Raw genomic sequence first — 12,477 nt, 5'->3', positions numbered from 1 at the left:
TGTCATCTCGGGGCCCACAGGCCGCCCTCCGGCGGCTCTCGGGTGTTCCGGATGCTTCCGGGCAAAATAGGAACCCGGGCGTTGATTTCGTCCAATTCCGAGAATATTTCGTTACTAGGATTTCGAAACCAAAAACAGCAGAAAACGGAACCGGCACTTCGGCATCTTGTTAATAGGTTAGTTCCGTAAAATGCGTAAATACGACATATAATGTGTATAAAACATGTAGATATCATCAATAAAGTAGCATGGAACATAAGAAATTATCGATACGTTGGAGACGTATCAGCATCCCCAAGCTTAGTTCTGCTCGTCCCGAGCAGGTAAAACGATAACAAAGATAATTTCTTAAGTGACATGCCATCATAACCTTGATCATACTATTGTAAGCATATGTAATGAATGCAGCGATCAAAGCAAAGGTAATGACATGAGTAAACAACTGAATCATAAAGCAAAGACTTTTCATGAATAGTACTTCAAGACAAGCATCAATAAGTCTTGCATAAAAGTTAACTCATAAAGCAATAATTTAAAGTAAAGGCATGAAGCAACACAATGGAAGATTAAGTTTCAGCGGTTGTTTTCAACTTGTAACATGTATATCTCATGGATAATTGTCAACATAGAGTAATATAACAAATGCAATAAGAAAGTATGTAAGAATCAATGCACAGTTTACACAAGTGTTTGCTTCTTGGGATGGAGAGAAATAGGTGAACTGACTCAACAATAAAAGTAAAAGAATGGTCCTTCAAAGAGGAAAGCATCGATTGCTGTATTTGTGCTAGAGCTTTTATTTTGAAAACATGAAACAATTTTGTCAACGGTAGTAATAAAGCATATGAGTTATGAAAATTATATCTTACAAGTTGCAAGCCTCACGCATAGTATACTAATAGTGCCCGCACCTCGTCCTACTTAACTTGGACTACCGGATCTTCGCATGCCATGTTTCAACCAAGTGTCACAAAGGGGTACCTCCATGCCGCTCGTACAAAGGTCTAAGGAGAAAGCTCGCATTTCGGATTTCTCGCTTTTGATTATTCTCAACTTAGACATCCATACCGGGACAACATGGACAATAGATAATGGACTCCTCTTAAATGCATAAGCATGTAGCAATGATTATTGTTCTCATATGAGATTGAGGATATATGTCCAAAACTGAAACTTCCACCATGGTTCATGGCTTTAGTTAGCGGCCCAATGTTCTTCTCTAACAATTTTGCATGCTCCAACCACTAAAATGATAGACCTTCGTGATAAGACGGACATGCATAGCAACTCACATGATATTCAACAATAGTTGATGGCGTTCCCCGTAAGCATGGTTATCGCGCAACAAGCAACTTAATAAAATATAAAGTGCATAAGTACATATTCAATACTACGATAGTTTTTAAGGCTATTTTGTCCCATGAGCTATATATTGCAAAGGTGAATGATGGAATTTTAAAGGTAGCACTCAAGCAATTTACTTTGGAATGGCGTGAGAAATACCATGTAGTAGGTAGGTATGGTGGACACAAATGGCATAGTAGTTGGCTCAAGGATTTTGGATGCATGAGAAGTATTCCCTCTCGATACAAGGTTTAGGCTAGCAAGGTTATTTGAAGCAAACTCAAGGATGAACAAGTGCAGCAAAACTCACATAAAAGACATATTGTAAACATTATAAGACTCTACACTGTCTTCCTTGTTGTTCAACCCAATACTAGAAATTATCTAGACCTTAGAGAGACCAATTATGCAAACCAAATTTTAGCAAGCTCTATGTATTTCTTCACTAATAGGTGCAAAGTATATGATGCAAGAGCTTAAACATGAGCACAACAATTGCCAAGTATCACATTACCCAAGACATTATAGCAATTACTACATGTAGCATTTTCCAATTCCAACCATATAACAATTTAACGAAGAAGAAACTTCGCCATGAATATTATGAGCTAAGAACACATGTGTTCATACGAACCAGCGGAGCGTGTCTCTCTCCCACACAAGGATGAATTTATTCAGAGAACTAAGATAACAAAACAAAAACAAAAATAAAAGCACACAGACGCTCCAAGTAAAGTACATAAGATGTGACCGAATAAAAATATAGTTTCACTAGAAGAAACCTGATAAGTTGTCGATGAAGAAGGGGATGCCTTGGGCATCCCCAAGCTTAGATGCTTGAGTCTTCTTAAAATATGCAGGGATGAACCACCGGGCATCCCCAAGCTTAGACCTTTCGCTCTTCTCGATCACATTATATCACCCTCTTCTATTGACCCTTGAAAACTTCCTTCACACCAAACTTCAAGCAAACTCATTAGAGGGTTAGTGCATAATCAAAAATTCACATGTTCAGAGGTGACACAATCATTCTTAACACTTCTGGACATTGCACAAAACTTCTGAAAGTTAATGGAACAAAGAAACCCATTCAACAAAGCAAAAGCGGCAATGCGAAATAAAAGGCAGAATCTGTCAAAAATAGAACAGTCCGTAAAGACGAATTTTAAGATGGCACCAGACTTGCTCAAATGGAAAAACTCAAAACTAATGAAAGTTGCGTACATATCTGGGGATCACGCTCGTAAATTGGCAGATTTTTTCGAATTTTCTACAGAGGCCTGTGCCCAGATTCGTGACAGACAGCAATGCTGTTTCTGCGCAGCAATCCCAAATATAACATCAACTTTGACATAGAAACTTTACTTGGCACAACAAAACACAAAACTAAGATAAGGAGAGGTTGCTACAGTAGTAAACAACTTCCAAAACACAAATATAAAACAAAATACTGTAGCAAAATAACACATGGGTTATCTCCCAAGAAGTTCTTTTCTTTATAGCCATTAAGATGGGCTCAGCAGTTTTAATGATGCACTCGCAAGAAATAGAAGTTGAAGCAAAAGAGAGCATCAAGAGGCAAATTCAAAACACATTTAAGTCTAACATGCTTCCTATGCATAGGAATCTTGTAAATAAACAAGTTCATGAAGAGCAAAGTAACAAGCATAGGAAGATAAAACAAGTGTAGCTTCAAAAATTTCAGCACATAGAGAGGCATTTTAGTAACATGAAAAATTTTACAACCATATTTTCCTCTCTCATAATAACTTTCAGTAGCATCATGAGCAAACTCAACAATATAACCATCACATAAAGCATTCTTATCATGAGTCTCATGCATAAAATAATTACTACTCCCAACATAAGCATAATCAATTTTATTAGTTGTAGTGGGAGCAAATTCAACAAAGTAGCTATCAAATATAGGAGGTATTTTGTAATCATAATCAAATTTATCCTCCATAACAGGTGGTAACAAAAGACTACTATCATTATAATCATCATAAATGGGAGGCAAAGTATCATCAAAGTAAATTTTCTCCTCAATGCTTGGGGGACTAAAAATATCATGCTCATCAAAGCCAGCTTTCCCAAGCTTAGAATTTTCCATAGCATTAGCAACAATGGTGTTCAAAGCATTCATAGTAATAACATTCCCATTAGCATGCATATAAAGTTCCATGGGTTTCTTAATTCTTTCTTCAAACACATCATGTCCTAATTCAAGATAAAGTTCATAAAGATCTCTCATATTTTTGTTGTTTTCCATTATGCCCAACTAGTGTAAACAAGAAACCAAATGTCGCAATTGCAGAGTCTAAAGGAAATAGCTTCGAGCACACACACAATGGCGCTAGAAAAGTACTGTTACCTGGAACCGGAGTATGAGTGCCTTTTACCTTTCCTCCCCGGCAACGGCGCCAGAAAATTGCTTGATGTCTACGTTCCCTCGCTCCTTCCGTCAGACAGTGTTGGGCCTCCAAGTGCAGAGGTTTGTAGAACAGCAGCAAGTTTTCCCTTAAGTGGATCACCCAAGGTTTATCGAACTCAGGGAGGAAGAGGTCAAAGATATCCCTCTCATGCAACCCGGCAACCACAAAGCAAGAAGTCTCTTGTGTCCCCAACACACCAAATAGGTGCACTAGTTCGGCGAAGAGATAGTGAAATACAGGTGGTATGAATATATATGAGCAGTAGCAACGGTGCCGTAAAATAGCTTGCCGGCGTGTAGTTGATGGTGGTAGTATTGCAGCAGAGTAACACAAGAAAACAAGAAACAAGCAGTAGTAACGCAGCAGTATTTAGGAACAAGGCCTAGGGATTACACTTTCACTAGTGGACACTCTCAACATTGATCACATAACAGAATAGATAAATGCATACTCTACACTTTTGTTGGATGATGAACACATTGCGTAGGATTACACGAACCCTCAATGCCGGAGTTAACAAGCTCCACAATAATGCTCATGTTTAAGTAACCTTATAGTGTAAGATAGATCAATATAACCAGCATAGATCACATCAAGTACCATCATAATGATAATTAACTCCACAATCTACAAGAGATCATGATCATAGCCTACGACAAGAACCACACGGTGCACACACTAGTCACCTTTACACACGTGCAGGAGGAATAGAACTACTTTAATAACATCACTAGAGTAGCACATAGATGAATTGTGATACAAAACTCATATGAATCTCAATCATGTAAAGCAGCTCATGAGATCATTGTATTGAAGTACATGGAGAGAGATTAACCACATAGCTACCGGTACAGCCCCGAGCCTCGATGGAGAACTACTCCCTCCTCATGGGAGCAAGCAGTGGTGATGAAGATGGCGGTGGAGATGGCAGCGGTGTCGATGGAGGAGCCTCCGGGGGCACTTCCCCGCTCCGGCAGCGTGCCGGAACAGAGATTCCTGTCCCCCAGATCTTGGCGTCGCGATGGCGGCGGCTCTGGAAGGTTTCTGTGGTTTTCGTCGAACGCATCAGGGTTTCTGATCCAGGGGCTTTATATAGGCGAAGAGGCGGCGCAGGAGGGCTGACAGGGGGGCCAAACTATAGGGCGGCGCGGCCCCCCCTCTGGCCGCGCCAGCCTGTAGTTTGGTGGGCCTGTGGCCCCCCTCTGACCTCTCTGGTGTGTTCTGGATGCTTCCGGGGATTCTAAGATCTTTGGCGTTGATTTCGTCCGATTCCGAGAATATTTCGTTACTAGGATTTCTGAAACCAAAAACAGCAGAAAACAGAACCGGCACTTCGGCATCTTGTTAATAGGTTAGTTCCGTAAAATGCACGAATATGACATAAAGTGTGCATAAAACATGTAGATAACATCAATAATGTGGCATGGAACATAAGAAATTATCGATACGTCGGAGACGTATCAGCATCCCCAAGCTTAGTTCTGCTTCGTCCCGAGCAGGTAAAACGATAACACAGATAATTTACGGAGTGACATGCCATCATAAACTTGATCATACTATTTGTAAAGCATATGTAGTGAATGCAGCGATCAAAACAATGGTAATGACATGAGTAAACAACTGAATCATAAAGCAAAGACTTTTCATGAATAGCACTTCAAGACAAGCATCAATAAGTCTTGCATAAGAGTTAACTCATAAAGCAATAATTCAAAGTAAAGGCATTGAAGCAACACAAAAGAAGATTAAGTTTCAGCGGTTGCTTTCAACTTGTAACATGTATATCTCATGGATATTGTCAACATAGAGTAACATAATAAGTGCAATAAGCAAGTATGTAGGAATCAATGCACAGTTCACACAAGTGTTTGCTTCTTGAGGTGGAGAGAAATAGGTGAACTGACTCAATCATTGAAAAGTAGAAGAATGGTCCTCCATAGAGGAAAAGCATCGATTGCTATATTTGTGCTAGAGCTTTGATTTTGAAAACATGAAACAATTTTGTCAACGGTAGTAATAAAGCATATGTATCATGCAAATTATATCTTACAAGTTGCAAGCCTCATGCATAGTATACTAATAGTGCCCGCACCTTGTCCTAATTAGCTTGGACTACCGGATCATCACAATGCACATGTTTTAACCAAGTGTCACAAAGGGGTACCTCTATGCCGCTCGTACAAAGGTCTAAGGAGAAAGCTCGCATTGGATTTCTCGCTATTGATTATTCTCAACTTAGACATCCATACCGGGACAACATAGACAACATGATAATGGACTCCTCTTTTATGCATAAGCATGTAACAACAATTAATAATTTTCTCATATGAGATTGAGGATATATGTCCAAAACTGAAACTTCCACCATGGATCATGGCTTTAGTTAGCGGCCCAATGTTCTTCTCTAACAATATGCATGCTTAACCATAAGGTGGTAGATCGCTCTTACTTCGGACAAGACGAACATGCATAGCAACTCACATGAAATTCAACAAAGAGTAGTTGATGGCGTCCCCGAGTAAACATGGTTATCGCACAACAAGCAACTTAATAAGAGATAAAGTGCATAATTACATATTCAATACCACAATAGTTTTTAAGCTATTTGTCCCATGAGCTATGTATTGCAAAGGCGAATGATGGAATTTTAAAGGTAGCACTCAAGCAATTTACTTTGGAATGGCGGGAAATACCATGTAGTAGGTAGGTATGGTGGACACAAATGGCATAGTGGTTGGCTCAAGTATTTTGGATGCATGAGAAGTATTCCCTCTCGATACAAGGTTTAGGCTAGCAAGGCTTATTTGAAACAAACACAAGGATGAACCGGTGCAGCAAAACTCACATAAAAGACATATTGAAAACATTATAAGACTCTACACCGTCTTCCTTGTTGTTCAAACTCAATACTAGAAATTATCTAGACCTTAGAGAAACAAAATATGCAAACCAAATTTTAGCATGCTCTATGTATTTCTTCATTAATGGGTGCAAAGCATATGATGCAAGAGCTTAAACATGAGCACAACAATTGCCAAGTATCACATTACCCAAGACATTATAGCAATTACTACATGTATTATTTTCCAATTCCAACCATATAACAATTTAACGAAGAAGAAACTTCGCCATGAAAATTAAAAGCTAAGAACACATTTGTTCATACGAACCAGCGGAGCGTGTTTCTCTCCCACACAAGCATTTATTCAAACAAAAACAAAAACAAGAAACATACAGACGCTCCAAGTAAAGTGCATAAGATGTGACGGAATAAAAATATAGTTTCAGGGGAGGAACCTGATAATGTTGTCGATGAAGAAGGGATGCCTTGGGCATCCCCAAGCTTAGACGCTTGAGTCTTCTTAGAATATGCAGGGGTGAACCACCGGGGCATCCCCAAGCTTAGAGCTTTCACTCTCCTTGATCATGTTGCATCATACTCCTCTCTTGATCCTTGAAAACTTCCTCCACACCAAACTCGAAACAACTCATTAGAGGGTTAGTGCACATTATAAATTGACATATTCAGAGGTGACACAATCATTCTTAACACTTCAGGACATTGCATAATGCTACTGGACATTAGTGGATCAAAGAAATTCATCCAACATAGCGAAAGAGGCAATGCGAAATAAAAGGCAGAATCTGTCAAAACAGAACAGTTCGTATTGACGAATTTTAAAATGGCACCAGACTTGCTCAAATGAAAATGCTCAAATTGAATGAAAGTTGCGTACATATCTGAGGATCATGCACGTAAATTGGCTTAATTTTCTGAGCTACCTACAGGGAGGTGGACCCAGATTCGTGACAGCAAAGAAATCTGGAACTGTGCAGTAATCCAAATCTAGTACTTACTTTTCTATCAACGGCTTTACTTGGCACAACAAAACACTAAACTAAGATAAGGAGAGGTTGCTACAGTAGTAAACAACTTCCAAGACACAAATATAAAACAAAGTACTGTAGCAAAATAACACATGGGTTATCTCCCAAGAAGTTCTTTCTTTATAGCCATTAAGATGGGCTCAGCAGTTTTAATGATGCACTCGCAAGGAATAGTAATTGAAGCGAAAGAGAGCATCCAGAGGCAAATTCAAAACACATTTAAGTCTAACATGCTTCCTATGCATAGGAATCTTGTAAATAAGCAAGTTCATGAAGAGCAAAGTAACAAGCATAGGAAGATAAAACAAGTATAGCTTGAAAAATTTCAACACATAGAGAGGTATTTTAGTAACATGAAAATTTCTACAACCATATTTTCCTCTCTCATAATAACTTTCAGTAGCATCATGAGCAAACTCAACAATATAACTATCACACAAAGCATTCTTATCATGAGTCTCATGCATAAAATTAGTACTACTCCCAACATAAGCATAGTTATTCTTATTAATTGTAGTAGGAGCAAATTCAACAAAGTAGCTATCATTATTATTCTCATCATCAAATATAGGAGGTATATTGTAATCATAATCAAATTCATCCTCCATAACAGGTGGCAACAAAAGACTTCTATCATTATAATCATCATAAATAGGAGGTAAAGTATCATCAAAGTAAATTTTCTCCTCAATGCTTGGGGGACTAAAAAGATCATGCTCATCAAAACCAGCTTCCCCAAGCTTAGAACTTTCTATATCATTATCAACAATGGTGTTCAAAGCGTTCATACTAATATCATTGCTACTAGCATGCAAATAAGATTCCATAGGTTTTTTAATTTCCGCATTAAACCATTCATGTCTTGACTCAGGAAATAGTACAAAGAGCTCACAGATGTTTTCCATTATGCCTAACTAGTGTAAACAAGAAACAAAAAGATGCAATTGCAGGATCTAAAGGAAATAGCTTCGAGCACAAACACAATGGCGCCAGAAAAGTACTTTACCTGGAACCGAAGTATGAGTGCCTTTTACCTTTCCTCCCGGCAACGGCGCCGTGAAAAGTGCTTGATGTCTACGTTCCCCCTCCTTTCCTCGTAGACAGTGTTGGGCCTCCAAGAGCGAGAGGTTTGTAGAACAAGCAGCAAGTTTTCCCTTAAGTGGATCACCCAAGGTTTATCGAACTCGGGGAGGAAGAGGTCAAAGATATCCCTCTCATGCAACCCCGCAACCACAAAGCAAGAAGTCTCTTGTGTCCCCAACACACCAAATAGGTGCACTAGTTCGGCGAAGAGATAGTGAAATACAGGTGGTATGAATATATATGAGCAGTAGCAACGGTGCCGTGAAAATAGCTTGCCGGCGTGTAGTTGATGGTGGTAGTATTGCAGCAGTAGTAACACAGTAAAACAGTAAACAAGCGAGTAGTAACGCAGCAGTATTTAGGAACAAGGCCTAGGGATTACACTTTCACTAGTGGACACTCTCAACATTGATTACATAACAGAATAGATAAATGCATACTCTACACTTTTGTTGGATGATGAACACATTGCGTAGGATTACACGAACCTTCAATGCCGGAGTTAACAAGCTCCACAATAATGCTCATGTTTAAGTAACCTTATAGTGTAAGATAGATCAATATAACCAGATAGATCACATCAATACCATCATAATGATAATTAACTCCACAATCTACAAGAGATCATGATCATAGCCTACGACAAGAACCACACGGTGCACACACTAGTCACCTTTACACACGTGCGGGAGGAATAGAACTACTTTAATAACATCACTAGAGTAGCACATAGATGAATTGTGATACAAAACTCATATGAATCTCAATCATGTAAAGCAGCTCATGAGATCATTGTATTGAAGTACATGGAGAGAGATTAACCACATAGCTACCGGTACAGCCCCGAGCCTCGATGGAGAACTACTCCCTCCTCATGGGAGCAGCGAGTGGTGATGAAGATGGCGGTGGAGATGGCAGCGGTGTCGATGGAGGAGCCTTCCGGGGCACTTCCCCGCTCCGGCAGCGTGCCGGAACAGAGATTCCCGACCCCGCGATCTTGGCGTCGCGATGGCGGCGGCTCGGGAAGGTTTCGTGGTTTTCGTCGAGCGCATCGTGGTTTCGATCCAGGGGCTTTATATAGGCGAAGAGGCGGCGCAGAGGGCTGACAGGGGGGCCAAACTATAGGGCGGCGCGGCCCCCTCCGGCCGCGCCGACCGTAGGTTTGGTGGGCTCGTGGCCCCCCTCCGACCTCTCTCGGTGTGTTCCGGATGCTTCCGGGGATTCTAAGATCTTTGGCGTTGATTTCGTCCGATTCCGAGAATATTTCGTTACTAGGATTTCGAAACCAAAAACAGCAGTAAAACGAGAACCGGCACTTCGGCATCTTGTTAATAGGTTAGTTCCAGAAAATGCACGAATATGACATAAAGTGTGCATAAAACATGTAGATAACATCAATAATGTGGCATGGAACATAAGAAATTATCGATACGTCGGAGACATATCAGCAGCTGCGGAGGCGAGGGGGCCGGGGCGAGGGGGCCGGGAGGGACGGCGGCGGGTGGTGGCGGCGGGTGGCGGCCGGTAGCGGCGGCGGGTGGCGGCGGCGGGTGGTGGTCGATCTGAGGGGGCTGGGGCGAGGCAGGGGCGGCGGAGGCGCGGGGGCCGGGAAGGACGGCGGCGGGTGGCGGCAGCGGGTGGCGGCGGCGGGTGGCGGCGGGTGGCGGCAGCGGGTGGCGGCGGCGCGGGGCACAGGTCGTGTGGGCGTGGGCGCGGGCGTGGAGAAGAGATGGGGCTCGGTGGCCCGCGCGCTGTGTCGAGGCCACAGTTAAGTGGCCTGGCTGTGCCGACGGCCCGGTTGAGCATTATTTTTCTTTTTTTTTTAATTTTTTTAAATAAAAATTGTAACTATTTATTCCAAATAATAAGAACAGAATAGATCATCTCAAATACTAACACTAACACTAATCTTAACCCTAACCCTAAACCCTATTTACTCCCTAAGTGTAGAACCCCCTGTCCGAGAAGCCGGGCACACCCGGAGGGTGTAGCATTGGATATAGAACCATCTCAAATCACTTTTGTGCATGCCATGTGGACACACACAACTTTTGGGGCCATTCCCTAGGTCCGATGCTCGATTTCTGACGAAACCCTAGTTCTGTTGACCGCGCCGTCTACCCCTTTGACTGCATCCCATAGGGGTTCCCCCGGTGGGCGTATGCCTACGTTTGAGCTTGGTTAGGTCATAGGTACATGTGGAAACAAGGATCATGCCATATGATCCCAAGGTTCTCTCCGGTTCACCTCCGAGGGAGTTCCCCCTATACATGCAGAATCCGCCTAAGTGTAGGAACCCCCTGTCCGAGAAGCCGGCACACCCGGAGGGGGTAGCATTGGATATAGAACCATCTCAAATCACTTTTGTGCATGCCATGTGGACACACACAACTTTTGGGGCCATTCCCTAGGTCCGATGCTCGATTTCTGACGAAACCCTAGTTCTGTTGACCGCGCCGTCTACCCCTTTGACTGCATCCCATTGGGGTTCCCCCGGTGGGCGTATGCCTACGTTTGAGCTTGGTTAGGTCATAGGTACATGTGGAAACAAGGATCATCCCATATGATCCCAAGGTTCTCTCCGGTTCACCTCCGAGGGAGTTCCCCCTATACATGCGGAATCCGCCTAAGTGTAGGAACCCCATGTCCGAGAAGCCGGGCACACCCGGAGGGGGTAGCATTGGATATAGAACCATCTCAAATCACTTTTGTGCATGCCATGTGGACACACACAACTTTTGGGGCCATTCCCTAGGTCCGATGCTTGATTTCTGAAGAAACCCAAGTTCTGTTGACCGCGCCGTCTACCCCTTTGACTGCATCCCATCGGGGTTCCCCCGGTGGGCGTATGCCTACGTTTGAGCTTGGTTAGGTCATAGGTACATGTGGAAACAAGGATCATCCCATATGATCCCAAGGTTCTCTCCGGTTCACCTCCGAGGGAGTTCCCCCCTATACATGCAGAATCTGCCTAAGTGTAGGAACCCCATGTCCGAGAAGCCGGGCACACCCGGAGGGGGTAGCATTGGATATAGAACCATCTCAAATCACTTTTGTGCATGCCATGTGGACACACACAACTTTTGGGGCCATTCCCTAGGTCCGATGCTCGATTTCTGACGAAACCCTAGTTCTGTTGACCGTGCCGTCTACCCCTTTGACTGCATCCCATCGGGGTTCCCCCGGTGGGCGTATGCCTACGTTTGAGCTTGGTTAGTTCATAGGTACATGTGGAAACAAGGATCATCCCATATGATCCCAAGGTTCTCTCCGGTTCACCTCCGAGGGAGTTCCCCCTATACATGCAGAATCTGCCTAAGTGTAGGAACCCCCTGTCCGAGAAGCCGGACACACCCGGAGGGGGTATCATTGGATATAGAACCATCTCAAATCACTTTTGTGCATGCCATGTGGACACACACAACTTTTGGGGCCATTCCCTAGGTCCGATGCTCGATTTCTGACGAAACCCTAGTTCTGTTGACCGCGCCATCTACCCCTTTGACTGCATCCCATCGGGGTTCCCCCGGTGGGCGTATGCCTACGTTTGAGCTTGGTTAGGTCATAGGTACATGTGGAAACAAGGATCATCACATATGATCCCAAGGTTCTCTCCGGTTCACCTCCGAGGGAGTTCCCCCTATACATGCGGAATCCGCCTAAGTGTAGGAACCCCATGTCCGAGAAGCCGGCACACCCGAGGGGGTAGCATTGGATATAGAACCAT

The sequence above is a fragment of the Lolium rigidum genome, chromosome 7 (genome assembly GCF_022539505.1).
Source record: "Lolium rigidum isolate FL_2022 chromosome 7, APGP_CSIRO_Lrig_0.1, whole genome shotgun sequence".
Lineage (NCBI taxonomy): Eukaryota > Viridiplantae > Streptophyta > Magnoliopsida > Poales > Poaceae > Lolium > Lolium rigidum.
The sequence above is the reverse complement of the archived record's forward strand: the minus strand, read 5'-3'. Positions refer to the sequence as shown.